A 13,943-nucleotide genomic window follows, 5' to 3' on the forward strand; every position below is an offset into this window, starting at 1 on the left:
GTCTATTTACCATGTGATAGTGGATACAGATGTATACCCTACCATCAAGATTCAGCATCAGAGGCCATTACTGATTATTTCTCATCCCATAAAGAAACAACTGTCCCTAGGAATATGATAAATCACGCTCGTTTGGCGTATAATTAATTATGAGCGAGGGGAAGAATGAATTTCAATGACACTCTTTGCTGTGTGATATAAATGGGGCAGATTTTTCCTTATTGTGTCTTAATTCCCCAGCATTTTTCAAGATCTCTGATTCTTGTCAGTGAATGTGCACATTCACGTTTACAGCCAGAGGCTAAAAATCTGTACAGACCTAATATTTCTCACCGCTGAGTGTTTGTTACAATGTATCAGTGTAGGCAACCTACTGTGAGATAGAAACAAATTAACTTTTTTCCATCCTGGACTCGAGATATAACTGGTCTACCATAGAACAGGAGAGGTCTAATCCTGAAAGGGGCCCCAGCCACAACTGGGCCCATGAGTTCCAGTAGAGTTTAAGATGCAATTAAAGGGGACATGCACCTTTTCTGTATTGCTGGATGGTAGACCCTCAGTCTCATCTCTTCTGGTGGTCTCAAGGCAGTCGGACCATGCCTGAACTCCAGCTTCATATCTCTGATCTACACTGATAAATTGTAACAAACCTTCAGATGTATCAGCAGGACTAGGTCAGAACAGGTTTCCAGCCTTTAACATTGTCAGTTTTATGTAAATAAAGTTGAATCATTGCATGATGAAAAATTCTGCAGCTTTCTAATACGTTTTCTACATTTTCAAGATCTCTGCTTGCTGCTAGTGAATGAAACATGATCTACATACAGAGGCTAAAATCCTGTCCCTATCATATCCTGCTTACACAGCTGAGAATTTGTTGCATTGTAAAAGTTCTGAGTGAGTTAAACACAGCAGCAATCTCCTTTCTGCACTCCAGTCTGATAGTTCTCATCTATACTGGTACATTGTAACAAACTCTCTCGCTGTGTGAGCAGAACTACAAGGTCAGGAGAAAGTCAACAAGAATGGGGGAGTTTTACTAAGCAAAATGCGGCAGAAAAGTTTTGGCGCAAAATTGTCAATGTTTTTCAGTAATGTGGTGACGTAAGAAAAAAAGCGTCTAACAGGCCTAGAGAGTTGCGCCAAATTTATCACGTCACGCATGCGATTTTGATTTGCGATTTGCGCCCTTTATGATCCAGTACAGTTCTTTACGATCAGCTGTAGAGAAGGATCCGAGCTCTTCTGTCTGCTCACAGCTGCCCGTCCAATGTCCCCAGTAATTGTCACCTGCGAAGCTCCAATCTGGTGACCGCTGAGAGCTGAGGATGTGGAGAAGCGGGAGACTCCTTTACATGCAGATCCCTCCATTATCTCCAACATCTTCTCTCGTTCACCATCGATTTTCACTCAACTCCTGCAAATTGGCTGAGAAAGTCTGATAATATCCGTGTCTAGTCCCCGGCCGGACTGACAGCTCACAAGTTACAGAATTCAGGAGATGAACACTTTTGCAAGTCGTAAATCTAATGGGGGGGGGGGGTCATTTATTAATGCAGCTCCTGAACCATTATATTTATGCGCTGTAATTCCTATAGCGCCATTATATTCCCAGATCTGTATTCAGTGTTACAGTATGGTTTCCACATTGTAGCAACTTGTTCTATGTCCCTGACACATATTTTCCCGCGCCCTTTTGTCATGCCCCGCCCCCATATATTTTTTCTCTCCCTACTTAGGCTGGATTCACGCGAACGTGGCGTTTTTGCGGACGCAAAAACGCGGCTTTTTGCGCGCGCAAAAAACACTTGACAGCTCCGTGTGTCATCCGTGTATGATGCGCGGCTACGTGATTTTCGCGCAGCCGCCATCATAGAGATGAGGCTAGTCGACGGCAGTCACTTTCCAGGGTGCTGAAAGAGTTAACTGATCGGCAGTAACTCTTTCAGCACCCTCGACAGTGAATTCCGATCACCATATCAAGCAACCTGTTTAAAAAAAACAAACACGTTCGTACTTACCGAAAACTTCCCTCCCGGCCGTTGCCTTGGTGACGCGTCCTTGGTGACGCGCCTCTCTTGACATCTTGCCCCACCTCCCTGGATGACGCGGCAGTCCATGTGACCGCTGCAGCCTGTGCTTAGCCTGTGATTGGCTGCAGCCTGTGCTTGGCCTGTGATTGGCTGCAGCCGTCACTTAGACTGAAACGTCATCCTGGGAAGCCGGACTGGAGACAGAAGCAGGGAGTTCTCGGTAAGTATGAACTTCTATTTTTTTTTACAGGTTGCTGTATATTGGGATCGGTAGTCACTGTCCCGGGTGCAGAAACAGTTACTGCCGATCGCTTAACTCTTTCAGCACCCTGGACAGTGACTATCTCCTGACGTCGCGTACCGGAAATTTTTTTGCCGGGTTCGGCCAAAACGAGTTCGGCCGAACCCGGTGAAGTTCGGTTCGGTTGTCCGGGTTCGCTCATCTCAAAGACACGTGGTGCTTTTCTGTTTACATTCATCCTTTTGACAGCTGGTGCGCGAAACAGGCAGTTCGCACGGAAGTGCTTCCGTGCGGCATGCGTGGTTTTCACGCACCCATTGACTTCAATGGGTGCGTGATGCATGCAAAACGCCGAAAGACATGTCGTGACTTTTTTTCAGCGGACTCACGCTGATGAAAAATCACGGACATGTCAGCACGGCCCCATAGACACATATAGGTCCGTGCAACGCGCGTGCAAATCACACGCGTTGCACGGACGTTTTTCCCGTTCGTCTGAATAAAGCCTCATTCACATATTTTCCCGCACCCTTTTGTCATGCCCCGCCCCCATATATTTTTTCTCTCCCTACTTATTCACATATTTTTCCTGTGGACATCTGGACTTATAATCTCCCTATCACTACATAAAAAGACAATACATATAAAGGGAAACTCCCGGTGTTCATCCGTGCTCTTTCTTGTACATTTCTACTCTTTGTATTTACTATTAGGGTATGTTCACACGGAGTAAATGTCCCAAAAAACGGCTGAAAAATCGGAAGCAGAACGCCTCCAAACATCTGCCCATTGATTTCAATGGGAATAACGGCGTTCTGTTCCGACAGGCTGTATTTTTACGCGGCCGTTTTGAAAAATGGCTGCATAAAAAGAAGTGCATGTCACTTCTTCAGCCGTTTTTGGAGCCGTTTTTTTATTGACTCTATAGAAAAACAGCTCCAAAAACCCCCGCAAAAAACGCAGCGAAAAACGCGAGTTGCTAAAAAAAACGGCTGAAAATCAGGAGCTGTATACCCTTGAAAACAGCTTCGTATTTTCAGACGTTTTTTTAAGCAACTCGTGTGTTTACAGCCGTTTTTGGAGCTTTTTTTTTTTAGGCAGATGTTTGTAGGCGTTCAGCCCCCGCATTTTTAGCCGTTTTTCGGGGCGTTTACGGGCCGAAAAACAGTTCACATGGGCAGTTACGCTGCATAAAAGGTCCGCAGCCTATCTGCCCCGGTGGCCGCAGGGAATTCCGGGCGAAAAACCACACCAAATTGTGGTGCAGTTCTTTGCCCGGAATCTCCGCTGCGGAAAATTGCAGAATCAGCCGACCTGCAGAAAGTCAAAGGTAAGTATAATGTTGTTTTTTTTAGCGCAGAAGCCGCAACACTTGACTATTTGTTGCGGGTTTTAGATCCCCATTGAATTCAATGGGGAAAACTTGCAACAAATTACTGGCAATTCCGCAACAACAATTGACAGGTCTATTTGTGCGTTGAATCTCCGCATATCACGTACGCAGCGTGTGGATGAGATTTCTTGAACTCTCATCCGCTCCTCCGCTACTGTATTATGATGCATATTTTCCGCAACTAAATACATTGTGGAAAATCTGCAGTATTTACGCCACATGTGGACTAGCCCCTACAGTCTCTAAATTGTAGCAATTTGTTGCCTTTTATGTTCATGACACATATTTTCCCACGCTAACCACTTGTTGTCAGACTCCTCCCACCATTCACAGGAAGTCATACAACTATGTGGGACACAGGATGGGAGAGATTTCGACATAAGTGATTGGAAATGATGCATCATGGGACATTTTGTGTTTTTCATTAGTATCATCATTGGTTATTAATGTGACATCGTGTAATGACTGATGTTTTTTCATCCTTCCATCCCGGAAGGATATGATTCCTCTGAATGAGTTACTGGATGTATTGTATATTAGAAAATGTTCAACTTTCTAATATACTTTCTGTTTGAATTCCTTTAAAAAGTTCAAGATCCCTGCTTGCTGTCAGCGAATAAAAACATTTGCATTAAAATCCAAGTCTGAAAACCTGTCCTAGCCTAATGCTGCTCACACAGCCACTGGGCTTGTAACAATGTATCAGTGTAGGTGAGAGTTATCCAATATGAAATCCAGGAAAGGAAAGAGACGCGTGCTGCCGCTGTGTTTACCTTTTAGATAATTGCCTGCACATATTCAATGTAACAAACCATCAGCTGGGAGCTTAGAAAGTTACTGCATACTGTTAATGCATTGAACTCAATAATAAAACAGTGTGCAGTAAACTCCAATAACTCCCCCTAGTGGTGACTACAGGCAGTCAGCTTATTTATGTCTATGACTATGCAGAGGATTTGGAGCTCTGTAACAGCAAAACGGAGCTGCGACCGCTATAAAGATATATTAAGAAATGAATCCGCATAGACTATTGGACTTCAAAAATGACATGATGTTAAAAGATGGTCATTGAGATCATGTAATACTCCAGTCACATCCAGAGCTGCATTCAGAATTCTGCCAGCTGCTACGAAGAATCCATCATTACTAAGCTGCTGACAGACGCTCTCCTAACATCTTAGCAGATATCCCATAATAGACTAAACTCATGTGGTGGTCTAGAGTCTAACCCAGCAGGGGGCAGCAATGGGTTATAAGGTATGCCACCTGACAGTAGGTAGCATAATTCTGTACGCAGCTTTGATAAACCATGTGGATGCGTTAGAAGTAAGCAAACTGTGATGTTCATGTAGTCACAGGCCCCAGGAATAGCTCATTATTCAGTCATAGGCCCCTATTCATAGAGGGTGTCCAGTTAGGAAACCCCATTTTCATACACCCTATTGGGGAACTCTGAGATAATATGGGGGGTCCTCTGATCAGGGTCCTTATCTCTTGGCCAGAGTGGAGAGCAGTTACATAGGGCGTCTCTCTCTAGGAGACCTATCCTGTCCTGTATTACACATTAATATGACTGGCCACCGTGCAATACTTAATTTCCCCTGTGGTGGCGCTGCAGGGAAATGGAACTCTTACTGCCAGGTTTCCCCACAGATCGCAGCTGATCATTGGCGGTCCCAGCAGGACACTTTGTGAGCAGTTTATTGTTAAAGGACTACTCTAACAACTAGAGATTGTTCGAAGTGGAGAAGTCCTTTAATTTTTCGTACTTTTATATACTAAAATAGTTTTATATTGATATTTGACGATTGCCGCTCATTAGTCATAGCATGTTCCCTGCAGGGATATAATGAAGCTCTTTGCTGGCGACCCTCATGATTCATGGTTTTTGCCTCCTGATGTGTTACCTGCTCGCAGTTTATTGTTTCTAGTTATGTGGGTGGTGACGTTCATACATTGTGCGATGCAGATAGAGGACCTCCCCCGTTCCACTCACGCACCTCACGTTAGCACGAAAGCTTGTCTGGATTTAATGCCAGATTTACATAGATCAAAACTGAAGTAGAAATCAATCCCGGGCGTGCAAATCCTCCATGATTGAAGATTTATATAAAAATGTTATGTATTAACAGTAATAAAACATTTGCATAGATTCTATTAGAAGAGGCAATAAATGCAGTAAGAATATACAGATCCAAAATTGTGTCTTACAGGGAAGCTGTCCTTAAACTGCGTGATCATTTTACTAAGAGATACATTCTACAAAAATAGTTGAGTCCCTTTGTAAATACATTACATTACTTACCCTTTACTGATCCTAACTTACATCCTGTATTATACTCCAGAGCTGCACTCACTATTCTGCTGGTGGAGTCACTGTGTACATACATTACATTACTTATCCTGTACTGATCCTGAGTTACATCCTGTATTATATTCCAGAGCTGCACTCACTATTCTGCTGGTGGAGTCACTGTGTACATACATTACATTACTTATCCTGTACTGATCCTGAGTTACATCCTGTATTATACTCCAGAGCTGCACTCACTATTCTGCTGGTGGAGTCACTGCGTACATACATTACTTATCCTGTACTGATCCTGAGTTACATACTGTATTATACTCCAGAGCTGCACTCACTATTCTGCTGGTGGAGTCACTGCGTACATACATTACTTATCCTGTACTGATCCTGAGTTACATCCTGTATTATACTCCAGAGCTGCACTCACTATTCTGCTGGTGGAGTCACTGTGTACATACATTACATTACATATCCTGTACTGATCCTGAGATATATCCTGTATTATACTCCAGAGCTGCACTCACTATTCTGCTGGTGGAGTCACTGTGTACATACATTACATTACTTATCCTGTACTGATCCTGAGTTATATCCTGTATTATACTCCAGAGCTGCACTCACTATTTTGCTGGCGGAGTCACTGTGTACATACATTACATTACTTATCCTGTACTGATCCTGAGATACATCCTGTATTATACTCCAGAGCTGCACTCACTATTCTGCTGGTGGAGTCACTATGTACATATATTACATTACTTATCCTGTACTGATCCTGAGTTATATCCTGTATTATACTCCAGAGCTGCACTCACTATTCTGCTGGTGGAGTCACCGTGTACATACATTACATTACTGATCCTGAGATACATCCTGTATTATACTCCAGAGCTGAACTCACTATTCTGCTGGTGGAGTCACTATGTACATATATTACATTACTTATCCTGTACTGATCCTGAGTTACATCCTGTATTATACTCCAGTGCTGCACTCACTATTCTGCTGGTGGAGTCACTGTGCACATACATTACATTACTTATCCTGTACTGATCCTGAGTTACATCCTGTATTATACTCCAGATCCGCACTCACTATTCTGCTGGTGGAGCCACTGTGTACATACATAATATTACTTATCCTGTACTGATCCTGAGTTACATCTGTATTATACTCCAGAGCTGCACTCACTATTCTGCTTGTGGAGTCACTGTGTACATACATTACATTACTTATCCTGTACTGATCCTGAGTTACATCCTGTATTATACTCCAGAGCTGTCCTCACTATTCTGCTGGTGGAGTCACTATGTACATATATTACATTACTTATCCTGTACTGATCCTGAGTTACATCCTGTATTATACTCCAGAGCTGCACTAACTATTCTGCTGGTGGAGTCACTGTGTACATACATTACATTACTTATCCTGTACTGATCCTGAGTTACATCCTGTATTATACTCCAGAGCTGCACTCACTATTCTGCTGGTGGAGTCACTGTGTACATACATTACTTATCCTGTACTGATCCTGAGTTACATCCTGTATTATACTCCAGAGCTGCACTCAATATTCTGCTGGTGGAGTCACTGTGTACATACATTACATTACTTATCCTGTACTGATCCTGAGTTACATCCTGTATTATACTCCAGAGCTGCACTCACTATTCTGCTGGTGGAGTCACTGTGTACATACATTACATTACTTACCCTGTACTGATCCTGAGTTACAGCCTGTATTATACTCCGGAGCTGCACTCACTATTCTGCTGGTGGAGTCACTGTGTACAGACATTACATTACTTATCCTGTACTGATCCTGAGTTGCATCCTGTATTATACTCCAGAGCTGCACTCACTATTCTGCTGGTGGAGTCACTATGTACATATATTACATTACTTATCCTGTACTGATCCTAAGTTACATCCTCAGGATACCTCGTGCATAGACCCCCATCATAAAAAAGAAAGTTTACAGCATGGTAAATATTTGTTTACTGTACAGCGTAGCAAAAAAAACCGACAGCTTGACGGAGACAAAAAGGACACTCTTTGGCCTCCATCGGGTGAATAGAGCCCTATAAATATGTCCAGCGTATACGCCGAAAGATTTTCCCGATATATACGCCAAACCTAGGCTCTAAATGTGATGTGAATACAGGTCCCTGACCGTTCATGTGAGCGCTCAATCATATATACATTTTTAGGATGCAGTAAGAAACATAGGAAGGAAGACGCAAGGGGGAAATTTCCGAAGACTGTCTATCTGACAATCAAGAGGGCAAAAAAATATAAATATAAAAAATCTGGATGTAACTATCAGAGCCAGAAAAACCCCCCACCATTCTTTACACTGCATGCTGCATCCAGAGAACTGGAAACATTTTTTATAAGTTACTACTTTTTATATGAAATAGCTTTATTCGTAGAAAGTTTAGGACCCCTTTAAGATTTACAGGAGAGGGGTATTAACTGCGTTGCCCTGTTCAGTTACCATACTCCCAATGCTCCACAAGGGGGCGCCGTGCATGACATTTATTCAATTACCGGCCCATAAAAATGTCTCTGCCTGGAAATCGCTTTCCTGGATTGGCAGCTATGAATGAAGCTTTGTAGGGACATTTGGCGACTGGGCCCGGTTGCTGTGGATTTGCATTTTCATGTGTGTACTGGGCACTTTCCAGATTGGCAAATATTGTAAACTGATTTCTATTACAAAAACGGCATTTTTATATATATTTATTTTTTATTGAGTTTTTCATTTTTAATGTGTTTTTTTTTTGTGCTCAATTTCAGTAAAATGCGACATTTTGCAGTGTTTAAGATGTTCTCTCATGAAGACGACCCCACTCTATATGTGCTTATAGGGTATATGAATGTCATAGAGGGGGCTTCTTCACTCGAGACCACCATCTATGAGCTCCCCCCACTCAGGCAGACACGAGCTATCCATGTGTTACACATACAGTCGTCCGCCATGTAATACTACATTTGCCCTGCAGTGGCCGCTGCAGAATAACTGTCCGGCTGGCCGAGGCTTTCCCCGGAAAACGGTTGTCTGTGATGAGACCACCCCTTTAAGCTTTGCCTTTCCCTTTAAGTGAATGGCTTGCTGTGAGAATGGAGGCCGGTCCAGCTTCTGTGGGCAGCAGCTTGTGACAGGTGGCCTATTATATACCAGAGGACCATCCATGTGTCGAGCCCGAGTGCCAGGGGAAATAGACCGCCATAAGCTCACAGTTTTTTTGGCACCGACCGGTGGAATATCTGTGTTGGATTTTTAGAGACATTAGATATTAACCATTTAGAGGAGCCGCATGGGGGGGGGGGGCACCGGGATTATTGCTTTAATCTATTCTTGGAATGGGATCCTATATTAGGGTGTGAGTGTACCCGACCGGCCCATATACCCTCAGCGGCAGTGGTGGTGAGTTGTCTATGTAGGGCCAAGGTCAGGGTCTACACTGAAGCATGGAGTCTATTTCAAGGCCCTGGGTCATTGACCCCAAGTTTGTGTCAAGGTTGGCACAGTGGAGAATGGCAGTGCCCAATGGGTAAGTATATTACTGTATGTGTGCGGTGTGTGTCACTGTATATGTATGTCTGTATATTAAGTATATGGAATCCAGTAGTCCAGAATTTCTGGTAATCCGGCACCATCTTGGGGATGGTAGGAACCAGCATTAAACTAATTAAAATCATCCAGGGCAGAATGGGAGGAGAGCAAGAACAAAAATGGAGGCAGTGACTAACCCCACATATATGCAATACATAAACAACACAAAAGTGTGAACAAAACATTCCTACAAAATGACACAAAACGTGTATCTATCTATCGATCTATCGATCTATCGATCTATCGATAAATCTACTTACAATAGGGAGGTTCTTAGCACACATTTTGATCAAATTGTGTGAGCCCACCTGCCACGACAAGACATCCTCTTTGAGGTGGGTCCCTACGCTGCACATACACCCAGAACTGAGACTAAACCTACATATTCTTGGGGATGGTAGGAACCAGCTTTAAACTAATTAAAATCAAACAGGGCAGAATGGGAGGAGGGCAAGATCAAAAATGGAGGCAGTCACTGACCCCACATATAGGAATCACATAAACAACACAAAAGTGTGAACAAAACATTCCAACAAAATGACACAAAACGTCCTATCTATCTATCTATCTATCTATCTATCTATCTATCTATCTATCTATCTATCTATCTATCTATCTATCTATCTATCTATCTATCTATCTATCTATCTATCTATCTATCTATCTATCTATCTATCTATCTATCTATCTATCTATCTATCTATCTATCTATCGCCTATTCTGCTGTGATGTACACAGAATCTCTCTATCTCTTTCTTTCTCACACACATTAGGAACAGTTTTATAGAAAGTCAATTCTCCAGAGTCCCAGTAATTTAGGGGTTTGTAATGTTAGCCCCATAAACCCAGGAACCCAGCGCTACAAGACAACAGCGCCTACCACTGAGCATCCATATTATTTATCTGTATATAACGGGCAGAAAATGGGATATGTAAAGCCTATAGCAGGATACATTGTGATGGTGTGAAAAGCATATTCCAAAACCCTCTCTAGACATATAGGGAGGTGACCCCATAAGTTACCCCAAAATGATTCTATCACTCTCATGCCAACCAATGTCCTTGTTATACACAGCGCTCCCCCATACCTATGTCATAGAAGACTTCCAGGACGGGCTCTCCACTGTTGCCCTCTTCCCACAAGTCCCATATTAGAAGCAGACTGGGGTGTATATTACAAAACTGCACCCCATCCCAGCTGCTGCCTTTGAGACCCCAATTTAAAAAAAGGGTAGGTCTTTTAAATAAAAATAAAAAAAAGATAGCAAAACATCATAAATTCCCTGTGAGGTCAATACATGGCAATAAACAGTACCATAAAATGTATATTATATTAGGAGTCTAAACAGATCAAATCAAGGATTTAAAGGGCGATCCCACCCAAAGATAAATTACTTGTACATAGATAAGGGTCTTCAGTAGCAGATGTTGTCGCCTGCAGCCAGAGTGCGGGAACATAGTTGTCAGACATCACCACTGTAGTGTTCTATTGAATCCAATACAGTGTGTTTGTGAGTAGAATGTAACGCCTGACAACCTTTTTCCCACGCTCTATCTGCAGGTGAGGAAAATATCTAGAAAAAGATCCCCAGCATTAAGGACTCCAGGGATAAACTTTAAGTGATGGGAGATTGATGCAATTTTTTTGTTATTGGGTGGGATTTTATTTTATAGGTGCTAAGAGGTGGATAGCTATGGGTAAGCACAAGGTACATGGGGTACATATATATATATATATAGAGAGAGTATATAACTTTACTGCACACAGAGTATTACATGTGCAGTTGCCTTATGCATTTATTCCTAGACATATTCATGATACGCATCGGTATTGCCTGCAGGTGCTCGGATATTGCCCCTACCCAAGTGATACATTTTGCACTGTTCCCAAAAAAAAATAAAAAATATTCCCCCTTGAGACTTCAATATCCATTCAGTGACAATATAAACCATAGCAGCGTGTGCCAATGTTGTAGGACCCTGATACAAGCAAATCGCAATACAGAATGGGAGCTCTGTCCCTTTAAGAAAAATCTTCTATCTGAAATGCTAAATTCTGATATTGGCGTCCATCAATATATTGAAAAAAAGTCCCGTGTCCGTCAAGTTTAACCCTTCTCTCACATCTATTAGAAAATGTTAAAATACCCCCCTTGGGGCAACTGATGCCAATTCTGCATATAAATTCCTATGTGACCCCATAAGGGGCATCAGATGCTTTTCTTAGACCCCCATCATCTCCTTAGCTTCTGTGTAGTTATTATAACCATAATGCAATGACTTCAGAATAAGAATCACCTGGGCTGAAGAGCTGACAATTATAATATAATTGGGGGGTGAGGGCACTAACAAGCCCCAATCATTGCTCTGGGTGAAGGAAAGCCTATTGCACCCCCAGAAACAATGTCACTCTTTCCCAATGCAATTGTAAGAAAGTCCAGACGTACCTGGATGAAGGAGGCTGCTTCATTTTCTCCCATGCAATGCAAGACACAAGGTAAAAGGTGCGGGAGACAATCGGGCTGGTGATGCTGATAACTGTGCAAGAGCCACAAGCAATGATCAGTGGTCCTGTGCCCACCTTAGACTGGCGGAGAGACAGCGCCGGGAGTATACAGCATTCTTCCCAAGTCACTGGACGGAGATTTCCATGCCTCAGCCCATACAATGCAGCAGAGCCAGGCTGTACAAGAAAAAAAAAAAAAGACACTTCTTAAGGTATCCTTGCAAAATGTGCTTGATAACTGCAAGCGAATGACTGCGCCACCTTAAAAATGTATAGGCTAGAAAAAAGCAAATGAATAAAATTATTCTCTTTCCTCCTGAGTCTGGGGATGGAGGACGCGAGAACAATGCACAACCTTGCATTTAAATCTGAATGGCGGGGAGGTATTTACAGGAGATTAGGATGCGCTGGGCTCTGATTGGCCGCAGGTTAGGCACGCAGTGACAGAGAGAAATGGCTACGAGTGGCTATCGCGGAAAAAGTCAGGATTTTTTTTTTCTCGTCTTGAAGCTTTGGATTGATCAGAGTCTGTCTGAATGAAAGGCATTTATCACCGCCGCCTGCATCAGTCGCCCTCAATGCAACAACATCTCTACCAGCTGCTGCTGATCCCAGAGCATCTTCCGCTTAACCGAGCCGCAGGATGCAAGAACGCAGTACAGACATGTGAGGGTACGCCACTTCATGAGGGCGTGCGGGCGAGAAGCATGGAATATAGGGTGTGTGTGCCGAGAGAGGGGGGAAAAAGCTGGAAAAGCCATGGCCTGTTTGATGGGACCGGAAATTAGGGAAATCTGGGATCTAGGACTAGCAGGATATCTGGGATCTGTGTATAGTGTGGTGGGAAGTGGAGAATTGTGGGGTCCGTGTAATATTGGTGGTGATCAGGAATCTGGGAGAGTCAGTGAATTCCGGGATATAGGTCAGGGATAGGATCAGAATATCTGGTGGGAAGTAGAGAATTGTGGGATCTGTGCAATAATGGGGTTAATTGGGAATCTGCGAGAATCTGGGAATTCTGGCATCTGTGTCAGTGATAGGATCAGGATATCTGGTGGGAAGTAGAGAATTGTGGGATCTGTGCAATAATGGGGTTAATCGGGAATCTGGGAGAATCTGGGAATTCTGGGATCTGTGTCAGTGATAGGATCAGAATATCTGGTGGGAATTAGAGAATTGTGGGGTCTGTGCAATAATGGGGTTAATCAGGAATCTGGCAGAGAAAGGGATTTCCAGAATCTACGTCGGTGCTGCTAGGATCAGGATATCTGTACTGTGATGGGGTGATCAGGAATCTGGGAGAATCAGGGAATTCTGGGATGCATGACAGTGATAGGATTAGTAGAATATCTGGGATCTGTGTAGTGTATGGTGAGACGCAGAGAATTGTTGGGTCTGTGAAGTGATAAGTGATCAGGAATCTGGGAAAATCAGGGAAGTCGGGCGTATATCGGTAAGGAAGAGATCATCCAAATATCTGGGCAATATATATATAAAGAACATTTTTGGGTCTGAGGGCATAAAGATATATTTTGGTTATCCGGGATCTGCGTGTAGACTGGAGAAGTGGGAATGTCTGGAATCAATGAGCAGTGAAGCGAGAAGCAAGGTCAGAGGTTTGCCTGTAGAGAGAAGAGAATCCAGAAGAGGTAATAGAAGTAAGAAGTAGGAAAGCCAGTGGGCTAATTATCAGGAATATCTGGGATCAGTGAGCTAATTGTCAGGAATACCGGGGATCAGTGAGCTAATTATCAGGAATACCTGGGATCAGTGAGCTAATTATCAGGAATATCTGGGATCAGTGAGCTAATTATCAGGAATACCTGGGATCAGTGAG

The 13,943-nt window shown here is 43.1% G+C and overlaps 1 protein-coding gene across 1 annotated transcript in view; it reads right to left on the reverse strand.

The window, feature by feature from the left end:
• The window catches only part of LOC142741656 (galactosylgalactosylxylosylprotein 3-beta-glucuronosyltransferase 1-like), a 119,249-nt gene extending 106,452 nt beyond the window's left edge, over positions 1–12,797 (reverse strand). The window contains exon 1 of the mRNA XM_075851011.1: positions 12,048–12,797. The gene's annotated coding sequence lies outside the window, so the exon portion shown is untranslated. The remainder of the gene's footprint in view (positions 1–12,047) is intronic.
• Between the last annotated feature and the right edge of the window lie 1,146 nt (positions 12,798–13,943).

The sequence above is a fragment of the Rhinoderma darwinii genome, chromosome 2 (genome assembly GCF_050947455.1).
Source record: "Rhinoderma darwinii isolate aRhiDar2 chromosome 2, aRhiDar2.hap1, whole genome shotgun sequence".
In the NCBI taxonomy this organism is placed as follows: domain Eukaryota; kingdom Metazoa; phylum Chordata; class Amphibia; order Anura; family Rhinodermatidae; genus Rhinoderma; species Rhinoderma darwinii.